This window comes from Magallana gigas, chromosome 8 (genome assembly GCF_963853765.1).
Source record: "Magallana gigas chromosome 8, xbMagGiga1.1, whole genome shotgun sequence".
In the NCBI taxonomy this organism is placed as follows: domain Eukaryota; kingdom Metazoa; phylum Mollusca; class Bivalvia; order Ostreida; family Ostreidae; genus Magallana; species Magallana gigas.
The window spans coordinates 35,472,696-35,482,729 of NC_088860.1; the positions used below are offsets into that span (position 1 = coordinate 35,472,696).

Sequence of the window (10,034 nt, forward strand, 5' to 3'; positions counted from 1 at the left end):
GACTCAAGCCACAAACACACGTAACAGTCTTATAATAGTATTTAAACGTCGGTCAAAAATAACACTGAGTGAATGAAAGTAATAATGAAGGAAAGAAAGACATCGGAAATACAAGTATGATCAAAATCATATCAGATACATGTAATGCCATTTAACATCGAATATCATACATATATGTATTCTCTTTTGAGAAGTGGACAGGCATAGCCTACATCCACGGATGTAGGCTATGCCTGTCCACTTCTCAAAAGAGAATAACATATATGTGGCGACCAAGTGAACACTTTTAAAGTTTATCAACTAAAAGTGTTTTTTCTTTGTTAGAAGACCAGCGATGGCTATGACAGTTTTGACCTTAGTTATCTATTTTTAGAAAGATAGAATCTATTAAATCAAATTTGTTTTCATTCGGCCCCAGTCCATGACTAGCTTTTCCGTAATATTCTCACATATATGACGACATATTACCGTAATTAATTCTTTGTACATTCTTGATATATTCTAATCCTGAAAACCGCAGACTCTCCCATTTAACCCTTAGGTTGACCGCAAATATTGTTAAGGGGGGAATTTGAAAACCCATTCAGTATAGTTAACAGACACCATGTACTAAGGGGGTGTCCAAAACGTGAATTAGCGATAGTCCAACGTGTATGTACATGGCGTTGCATCATCTCATTTCCCATGCAATAACCAACAGCACAGCTAGCTCTCGTGCATTAGTTCTATTTGCACCTTCGTGCTGCAAGGGCTCATGAAATGAGCAGAAATTGGTGTTCCAGTGTATGATTTAATTAGCATTTACGGATTATTACTGAAAGATTTGCAATAAAATGTTCTCGGAGAAATCCTGAGGCTCGATCTTCAAATGGAAGATATTTTTGCGGTGAGTGGTACCACTTATGATGTCAAATAAGCACGCCATTTGTTTAATATATATTTTTAAAAAATGATAAGCTATGCAATTTTTTTTATTTCATGCAATGGGTATGTCGGTCACTTCTTTTGTACGTGACAAACTTCAACTTTATTCATTTGAGGTTTATTTAATCTGAATAGTCTATTATACATCACGATTGTTTTTCGTGTTTTTTTACTTGTCCTTACACGAGTAGCTCATCCCAAACTCTGTTTTGCGCAAAAACCGCTCCTCTACCCAAAACGTGCGCAAACAATTGAAGAGAATAAGCAGACACATATCAGTAAAAAAAGGGGGTACAAAATCAATCATTGCATATTTTGCTTTTACATGTGTATTTAGTTTCAAGTTGACTTCATTTTGCATATCTGACTTCAGGATTTCTTCTTCAAAATACCCTTACTCTCAACTGAAAGATAAAAGTCAAGCAAGTTCAAAAGAAGGATGGAGGTTATAAAGTTCAGCAGTATAAAATTTTACCGTCTTTTTCTTGTAAAAGTCAAGTTAAGAGCAGACTCCTTTAGGGATCAAAGTTCGCTGACCAATCGAACTTCCCTATAACATGGGAAAGGGAGAAAAAAAACTCTTTATGTACCCACCGCCATAAATTTGCAACTTCTGATAGAAAGGAGGAGACGAGCGGAATAAATTCAACAACAAAAAGGTCTTTTTCTTTTCTTTCTTCACGACAGACAGAAAAAGAATGACTGGTTTCTTCGGTTCTTCACCCCTTTCTGGAGATCTTTACCCGTGCAGAGATATACTCAATTTTCTCGCAAGCATGCAGCCAAATTCAATGAAATTCTCCTCTCCATATAAACTCATGAAGCGGTATTTTGAATAGAGATATCGGTTAATTAGGTCCGAGATATTTTGATTTTTCTTTTCCAAAAAGTAGAGCATGATTTAAATTCAAGGTTTGTTTTGTTAATTTGTCAAAAGAACAAGAAGCTATCCGGTGTGCAGTGTTTTTCAGATTTATCTCAAATATATCTTGTCAAGGGAGGTGTCAATGACAGCCAAGTTTGATTGACACGGATAGATTACGGCGAAGCCTTCTTTGTACAAAAGCTGACAGTTTTAGACCCTTCTGCATGAAAAAGCAACTTGCTGTTTTTCAAAGAATTCAAAATCATGACATGGACTATTTTTTGGAAAGGTCAAATCCATTGTTACCATCCAGTAACATGAAACGATCATATATATTCAGTATTGTGAAACATAACACAACTAAATAAAATGGGTTAAATTTTGTTTGACGAAAATAGGGTTGTTCGAGCGAAAGTAAGTTCCTTTCTAATGTTTCATATTGCATTACTTTATACACTTTTTTAATCTATTTATGTAATGTGTAAAGACATTTATTATGCAGAATGTAACCATCCAATACTCAACTCTTGCATTTGAGATCAAACGATTTTTGAAAGCTAGGCATTTTGTCCGTATTCATGATAAAAAAAAATTAAGAAGAAAACACACCTGCAGTCATTACTTAAGAATTAGCTCTTATAATTTTCAATCCGATTCCAGTGCAATATGGACACCTATTTTACAATAGGCCCGTAACACCCCTTGGTATTCGCGGTGTGTTAAGTAAGTCTTAGCATGCCACTTAGAGTACCAAAGGCGAACTTTTTATCTTTGTCCGGAACAATTCTTCACGAGTGGGAATTAAAATTTTGACAGCTAATTTTCAATAACCTATTCAGGGTCATTCCCGATGGCGTGTTGATCATGGATCAAAAAAGTAATCGGATTGGCCCCCGGTTCTGGGACAGAATCTTCCAGGCCGGACCTGTTTATTACGACATGACCTTGACCCGAAAAATGGGCTTTCTGATCACGTTACTTTAAGCTTCTTTGTCTCCATGACGACGCTCAAACTTGGAATTAACCTTCACCCTGAATTTAAAAAGTGCAACTAGAGGGGTGCGATTTTTGACTGCTGCATAGATATAGAAGAGTAATATGATTGTATGCATTCCTAAAAAACAATCTTAAAATGATTTTAAAAAATCAAAGCAAAAGAAAATTATAATTTTTTTATTCAAACATAACAGTCTTCAGTCACATTAAATATATATCCAATTTCATTTGCAAAAACATATACTAGCGAGAAATCAGATTTGACGAGTTAGATACTAGAGAGAAAGGGGGCGGGGAGTTTGCATGGCAAACATCTTAGGAATAAATGCTACTGATATTGAATTTGGATGAAAAGTTCACATACAAAATGCAGAAGCACGGCAGAATTGCCGTTTGTTAATGGTTGAGCAAGATCTCCAGTCTCCTCTATCACTGACGAAATATTGCACCTTTTGGTAACGAGACATGCATGTCAACGATGCTATTAAACGAAGTATGTGCCATATATGAATTAATGTTCATCTTTTGCGTCCAAAAAAGCCAAGGCAACTCTTTTATTTTTCATCCAAAGTGGACGGTTGAAATTGAAAATGAAAGACGCCACAAAAATGCTCCTGATATCTTGTATGGATTTCTGTAAGTCTCTGGTTAAAAGAACGAATTGATTAATTACTAGATCGTACCATTGTTACTTCTGAATCACCGTAATCGAAACATTGTTTGTACAGAATGATGGATAACTTTGAACTCCGCTTCTTGCCAATTGTGCACAATATAATGGTCGGCAATACGATGGCAAGTAGCTGTCGTTGAAGTTCCGGTGGTCTGAAATGTCCCGGATCAGAGCAAGACAAATGTACATCTGGCGGATCCGGACATTCCTGTTGATGCCGCGTCGCCTTCTTGATTTTACAATTTCTGTCAAGAAAGAAAAATGCACTGAATAAAATAAATCATCGTAATTTCATAATTTGCACGTTCACAAAGGCATGGTTAATAAAACATATGCTTTACGAGCTGTTCCAGTGCATGTGAAAAGGATTCATCTTCTGGTAACCGTATTTTTTTTTCATTAAAAAGTTCAGAAAAAGATTATTGTTACCTTGTGTGATTCCTTCGAATGCATGTCTTTTTGTCAATGAATGTTCCAAAGGCGCCGATTCAGATAGCGCCACCATTAAAGACATGCACAAAATGCTGCAAAGTATTATCTGAGAAGCGTCCATTTTCTGGAAATGAAATGGTAAAGCAACATTACATTTGGGCCAGTTATTTCAAACTGCTAATTGTACGTATTTAACATTTAAGTCTGTTAGCTACCGCTTTGACTTGATTGCTGGTTATAGCTGAAGCATTGAAAAGTTCAAGTTCACAGTTTGATGACCAAAGGTTAGTCGCCTGAACAAATTGCGCCCGTGGTTAACGGCAAACAAAGAATGAATTTAGCTGACACGACAGATCTCAATAATTATGTAATATCTAGAGGCATAAGGTCTCAAACTATTCTCTTGATCGCAGTCGTTTAAAGGGAATCACTGAAGACCAAAATTTTGTTAAAAGAATTATGTAATGCCGAAACTTGCTGTTGAATCTTGAAATACTTGCCCAATATTTCAAATACGATAGAAAAACGAGTCTATGTCAAACGCCACGGGACGCCATGAGAAAACGTGCTTCAACGCAAATTTACATAAAGCACATTGTAAATTAAATCAAAGAATTCCAAAGCATGTCGTAATTTGCATTTTGTATTCTAACACGTGGTTAAAGAGAAGGAATGAGCATAAACAACTTTTTTTAACTTAGAAGAAAAGTGTTACATATATCATTGCCAATTGTATTAGAATTCTACATGAAGAAAAGAAAAATCATTAAAAAAGAACTTACATTTTGAAGTATTGGAAGAGACCACGCTAGTTTTGGTCACGATTTCTTGATCTCGGATCAGCTGTTGGCGGTGCGATCGAGTAATCTTTGGTCCGCAGTTGCTTATATACCCCCATGCCGGTTACATGGGGTCCAACGAGGGGGAAACTATGGTAAAGAAGCAGGATAAATAATTAATCCAAGCAAACGAACTTGAATATCAAAACATAAAGATTTTTCAAATTCGTCGCAGCGAATTTTAGAGATTGCAATGATGCTTTAGTGTGACGGTTTTGCCAAATATATGTTATATTTCTCGGAGGCATCTCATGTGGGGTCACTCATGCACAAACAAGTCGTCAAAATCAGCTGATCGTGCCGGTCTGAACTTTAACTCTCCTCGCCTTATAATAGCTTTACTATAATATTTCAAGCCGTCGCATTTAAAATACTACGTGCTGTAATATTTTTTTGACATCGACACACTTCTTTATAGTTCTTATTTTCAAAGGTTGTTTTTCTCCTATTTTTTCCGTTGATTTACGATATTTTGCAAAGATCAGTATGTATGCTCTAAATGACTCAAAGGGGGATTTTCTCTGGAAATTTCGGAGTGCTCTTCTTTTTTTTTTTATTATAAACATTTTATCGTGTTTGCAATCTAAGATCTGAAATATGAATAAACATTTTTTTTTAATTTCAAAAGTTGTCTTTGGGATGAGTCACTTTTGTGAAAAGAATAGGATTAAATGGTGGGGTAACATTCGGATAGAGTCCCACATTAAAATATCTCAAGGTTATATTAATCATAAAAAAATATCCACCAAACCAAGGTAACGCCAGTTCTGTGAAAAAGTTGATCCATGTAGAAAAAATAAAGGGAATTTAATAATTATAGGTCATATTGGAAAACGCAAAAAAAAAAAAATAAATAAATAAAAACTTCATTTCAGATTTACTACCACTTCAAATTAAATAAAATACCTTTGAAGGTTTCAAAGAATTTAGAGTCGGCAATACGATGGCATTAGATTTGTATTAGATTTTGCTGACTGTGCGTTAACGTGCGAATTAGTCAACACACGCCTGTGTATTTCATTGGTCACATTCTATATTATATAAGGCCCTCTGAAGAAATCAGGAACTTTTATGTGGTTATTTATTGATTGGTGAGCGGATTCATAATTTTTTCCACGGTGGTGGTGGTGGTGGGGGAGGGGGGTTCAAAAGGATAATTGTGTTTGTCTATTAGGTTAATTGCGAGACCTTCGCCCGACCCCTCTCTAGGGTCGCGCATGAATGTAACTAATGTATGTAACTTAATTGTATAATGATTCAATGGTCTATCCTTTATTTTAAAATGATAATGCAAATAACCGAACTATCCATTTAACAATACGTGTAAGTTTTAAAGCAACTATTAATCCATTCAGCAAAGAGTTGAGTGTTATCTGAAAGTGCCATTCAATTGCTTCTGAAGCACTGACACTCCAGGCACTTTAACAAATGATCTGCGTATTCCAGTGTTCTGCAAAGATGACGTGGGGAAACTAGCGTCCACTTACCGGCTCCAAAATAGGCAATTGTGACACCCATTTTTGGCGCAATTGCGCTGAGTATTAGACCCTATAAACCCTTATATTGATAATACAAGACTGAAAGATAAGGAAAATAACCAGGCGCCTGGCGCCTTAGCTAGTCCTCAAAGAGAAACAATGACCTCATTATGGTCATTCTGTCATTTTTGTTGAAGAAATGAATCGGACAGAAAATTACATGTACATGGGTTTTAGAATAATTATTTTAAAAAACCACATTTTCTGTATGTGATCCTGCTTAGAGCTTAAGTCGACATATTCACCCACTAAATAATTTGTTGCAGATTCGAAACAAAATATTTACAATTCCAAATTCATCGTTGGTTTGACAGTACGATATTAGAGATCCCAAAATAATTTCATCATCGAGTTTCAGATAGATCATCCAACTGAAGTGACTGTTCTTGATATCCTGTAAATTAGAAAGAAAGGTAAGTATAATTTTAAAAATCAAATGAATTTTTTTTTGTCAATTGCGATTCCTTTAACAACCAGCCTTAACCGAACCAATATTTAACATCAATTAGTTCTTGTAGTTCATTGGATCAGTTAATGTGTTCTAGTAAACAAAATCAATGAAGACACAGCAACCACGGATTCTATAAAATGATTTAACAGTAGCTCTACGTCGAAGTATAATAAGGAAATGATACATGGGAAACCCTATATATATATGCAAAGTAAAAAAAAAAGAAAACTATTGGCCATATTGCTGACCTGAAAGAAAATGTAGGATGCAGACGACAGACGCGGGAATGTGTAATAAGAAAAAGAAACTAGAAAAATCAGAAATTAGCTTATCGGGTCCAGAAATGAAGAGTAAGCGCTGCAGAAGACAAACGTCAAAACCTGCTCAAAAAAAAGCCAAGAGGACGAAAGAGCACTATTAACGATGGTTAGAAATTATCTGTAAAATATAATAATTCAGTAGAAAAGCCCTTTTAAAATGTATATAAAACATGCTTTACAAGGTCAAAAGACTTGCGATTCTATTGATATTTCTATAAAAAAAAAAGATAGACTCAACCATTTTTGCATAGGAAACCCAATATCATTGGAAATAAGATACACATTGTCCTTTTTGTTCACCTGGTAAAAATGTCTTGCTTTGACTTTAATAGCCATTTTGAAGGTTTAGTGATTTTTTTTTAATAAAATGCATTACAAAACGTTGAAACGTGTCTTCTTGTTATTCATTTCAAAGCAAACATTTATTCTAGTAAATCTTTTGAAAATGTAAAGAAGCAGTAACACTATTTTCTCATATATTATACTCCAAATTCTTTAAATGATGTGGATAAGTTTATTTTTTTACATCGACTTTATTCAACAATTTAAGACTTTAACAAGCTTGTAGCTTTTGTTATTTTTAAATGATTAACTTTGAATCCATATTTGGTCCCATCCATACCCATAAATGTCATGTTTTGAACAAACTTGAATCTACTACCTTTATCCTAGTGTTAATGTTACTGGGTATTCTGTTGGTATATTTTAAGAGTTGGTTCTTGAAAACAATTGTTTTCACTCCCAGCTCCTCTCATCTTTGCGTTTCATTAAAAAAAAATACAACTCAAATATTCTCTATCTAAGAATGATCTGTACCAAGTTTTGTAGATATTGAATAATTCATCAGGTGTAGGAAGTGAAAAGTAATCGTCGGATACGACAGACGCCGGAATCTGCTCAGGTGAGCTAAAAACAAAACAAAAATGCGAGCTGTGAAAGCGCGCCATTTGGTGAGAAATTTGATGAAAAAAAAAGCTCTGTCAGGCATAAAGTTAGCTAGAATAGCCCTTTAAGAATCTATTTATAACATGCTTTACCCTGTTGGAAGGTCATAAGAGTTGTGATTCTACATACAAATGGTATTTTAAACTAACAGGCATTACGTGTAACCCATTTTAAAAACCTGATAAAGTGCTAAGCATTATGTAAGCCGATATCGGAAGATCTGTTACAAATAATGTCATCGAGCTTTTAAAAATGTATTAGTTGTGACTTGTATATAATATATTTGATACTATATTTAGTAATCGAAAGTAACTTTTCCCTTAACCTGTCATTTTGTTTCTTCTTCTTCTTCTTCTTCTTCTTCTTCTTTCATTGAAGTGAAGGACCACTGCTGAGGCATTTTTTCTGCATTTTGATCTTGTTTAATATACATATATTCTTGTTGAGCTATTCTTATTTTTAAACTATGCTTGAATTATATTAATATTGCCCGTAATTACTCGTTTTTATTCAAGTAGACCGTCTAACAATACATGTATTAACACAGGTTTAGAAAAACTGGGTTAAATCAGCTGGATGGTCATGGTCATTGTTATGCTATTTAAACCTCCTTAAAAGAAGAGCTCAGAAATAAAATGCAAACTGTTTAATATATTCAAGTTACGTTGACATTGAATCTAAAATTACCAGCCTCCTTTTATTATAGTTGATATTAGTTTAGAATTTAACTTGTTTTACTTGTCCTGTTTTTGCTATCTATTAATACATTGCATATAATTTGGGTATGCCAAAAGCTGTCCATTATATAAGATAATGTACGGTCCTATGCGCTTAAGTACCAAGCCCTACAGTATTTGATACAATATATACCGGTATGCAGTTTAAGACCTCCTCACCAAGTACTTTACTTGAAACTTTTGTTTAATCATGTCCATTTAATTCTTATTGTTCGATGTAAAGTTTTCTAAACAAAAGATGACGTCACAAATAGGTTATGAATGGAAATAATTTCCGAAAATTTTTCAAGCAAAAAACTAAACTTCAATGATCTAAAACATTGCATTTTATCAATCTAGTTGGAATATTGAGGAAAAAAAGGTTTTTAAAGACAGTAATGTTATAAATGCAAAGATAATTGGAGGAAGGATCGTAAAATGCAAGCATAACGATAAAGTTCAAAGTAGAACCATTTTAACAAGACCTTGGACTTTCGGTTGGACGTAGCTAACTATTTCTTGCGTCAAAACAAGTTAAAAATGACGCGGTTTCGGGCGAAATATACACCGACTGCGTAGTCTTAGTTCAAAAGCCAGACAAATCTTGTTGATTTCAAAGAGCCACGGCTGAGTGGCCAGCAATGAAATACACAGACCTTCGTCACATTGCTATTTGACACAACTACCCAAAGTCCAAGCTCTTGTTAAAATGGTTCTAAGACAGACAGCCTTTATAAGGATTGGACGTCAGATAAAAATCTAAAGGAGGGTAACTATGAGGGTTGTCCAAAAATAGCGTAGACAAGTGGCGTTATTCAGTTAATCGAAGACAAAGGATGATGAAATTTGTGCCACAAAGGGTCCAATTGCCTCAGTTATGTAAGAAGATAATGCTACAGCTGTATAACACAGTCTAATATCAATTTCATTTAAAATAGTTAATTAAAAATTAATAATTGTTTAAAACGTTACTGTGGAGGATATCATCAAAGTGTTGATTATAAAGGTAATTATATTTTTCATTGAAATGTTTATAAGTGATTATGATTGATACAATTTTTCATTATAAATGTTTGTTGTTTTGTACCTTTTAAAAACGTATTTTTAATGATTTTATCTGCTAACGTGCGTTACTTTAGGATATTTTGGAAACATCTTTCGACTTAACGAATCCGATAATAAAATTCCATATCATTAAGAAGCTGTTGGTAAAAATGGCATTGCTAATTTTTTTTCCAATTTTGCTCAGAGCAATTCTAATTACCGATATGTCTTGTTTTCGAAAACAGAATCTTGTAGTTGCCAATACTCAGTAAGTCATTGTACTCTGAAAAA

At 34.2% G+C, this 10,034-nt stretch overlaps 2 long non-coding RNA genes across 2 annotated transcripts; one reads left to right on the forward strand and one right to left on the reverse strand.

Annotated features, from left to right (window-relative positions):
* The first annotated feature begins 273 nt into the window (after positions 1-273).
* LOC105344590 (uncharacterized) lies at positions 274-3,311 on the forward strand. Its single transcript, XR_004602139.2, has 2 exons — positions 274-886; positions 1,298-3,311. It is a non-coding gene; the product is annotated as an uncharacterized lncRNA (long non-coding RNA).
* LOC105344589 (uncharacterized) lies at positions 2,947-4,861 on the reverse strand. Its single transcript, XR_902896.4, has 3 exons — positions 4,673-4,861; positions 3,888-4,014; positions 2,947-3,703 (listed from the first exon to the last, which is right to left on the reverse strand). It is a non-coding gene; the product is annotated as an uncharacterized lncRNA (long non-coding RNA).
* Positions 4,862-10,034: the final 5,173 nt, after the last annotated feature.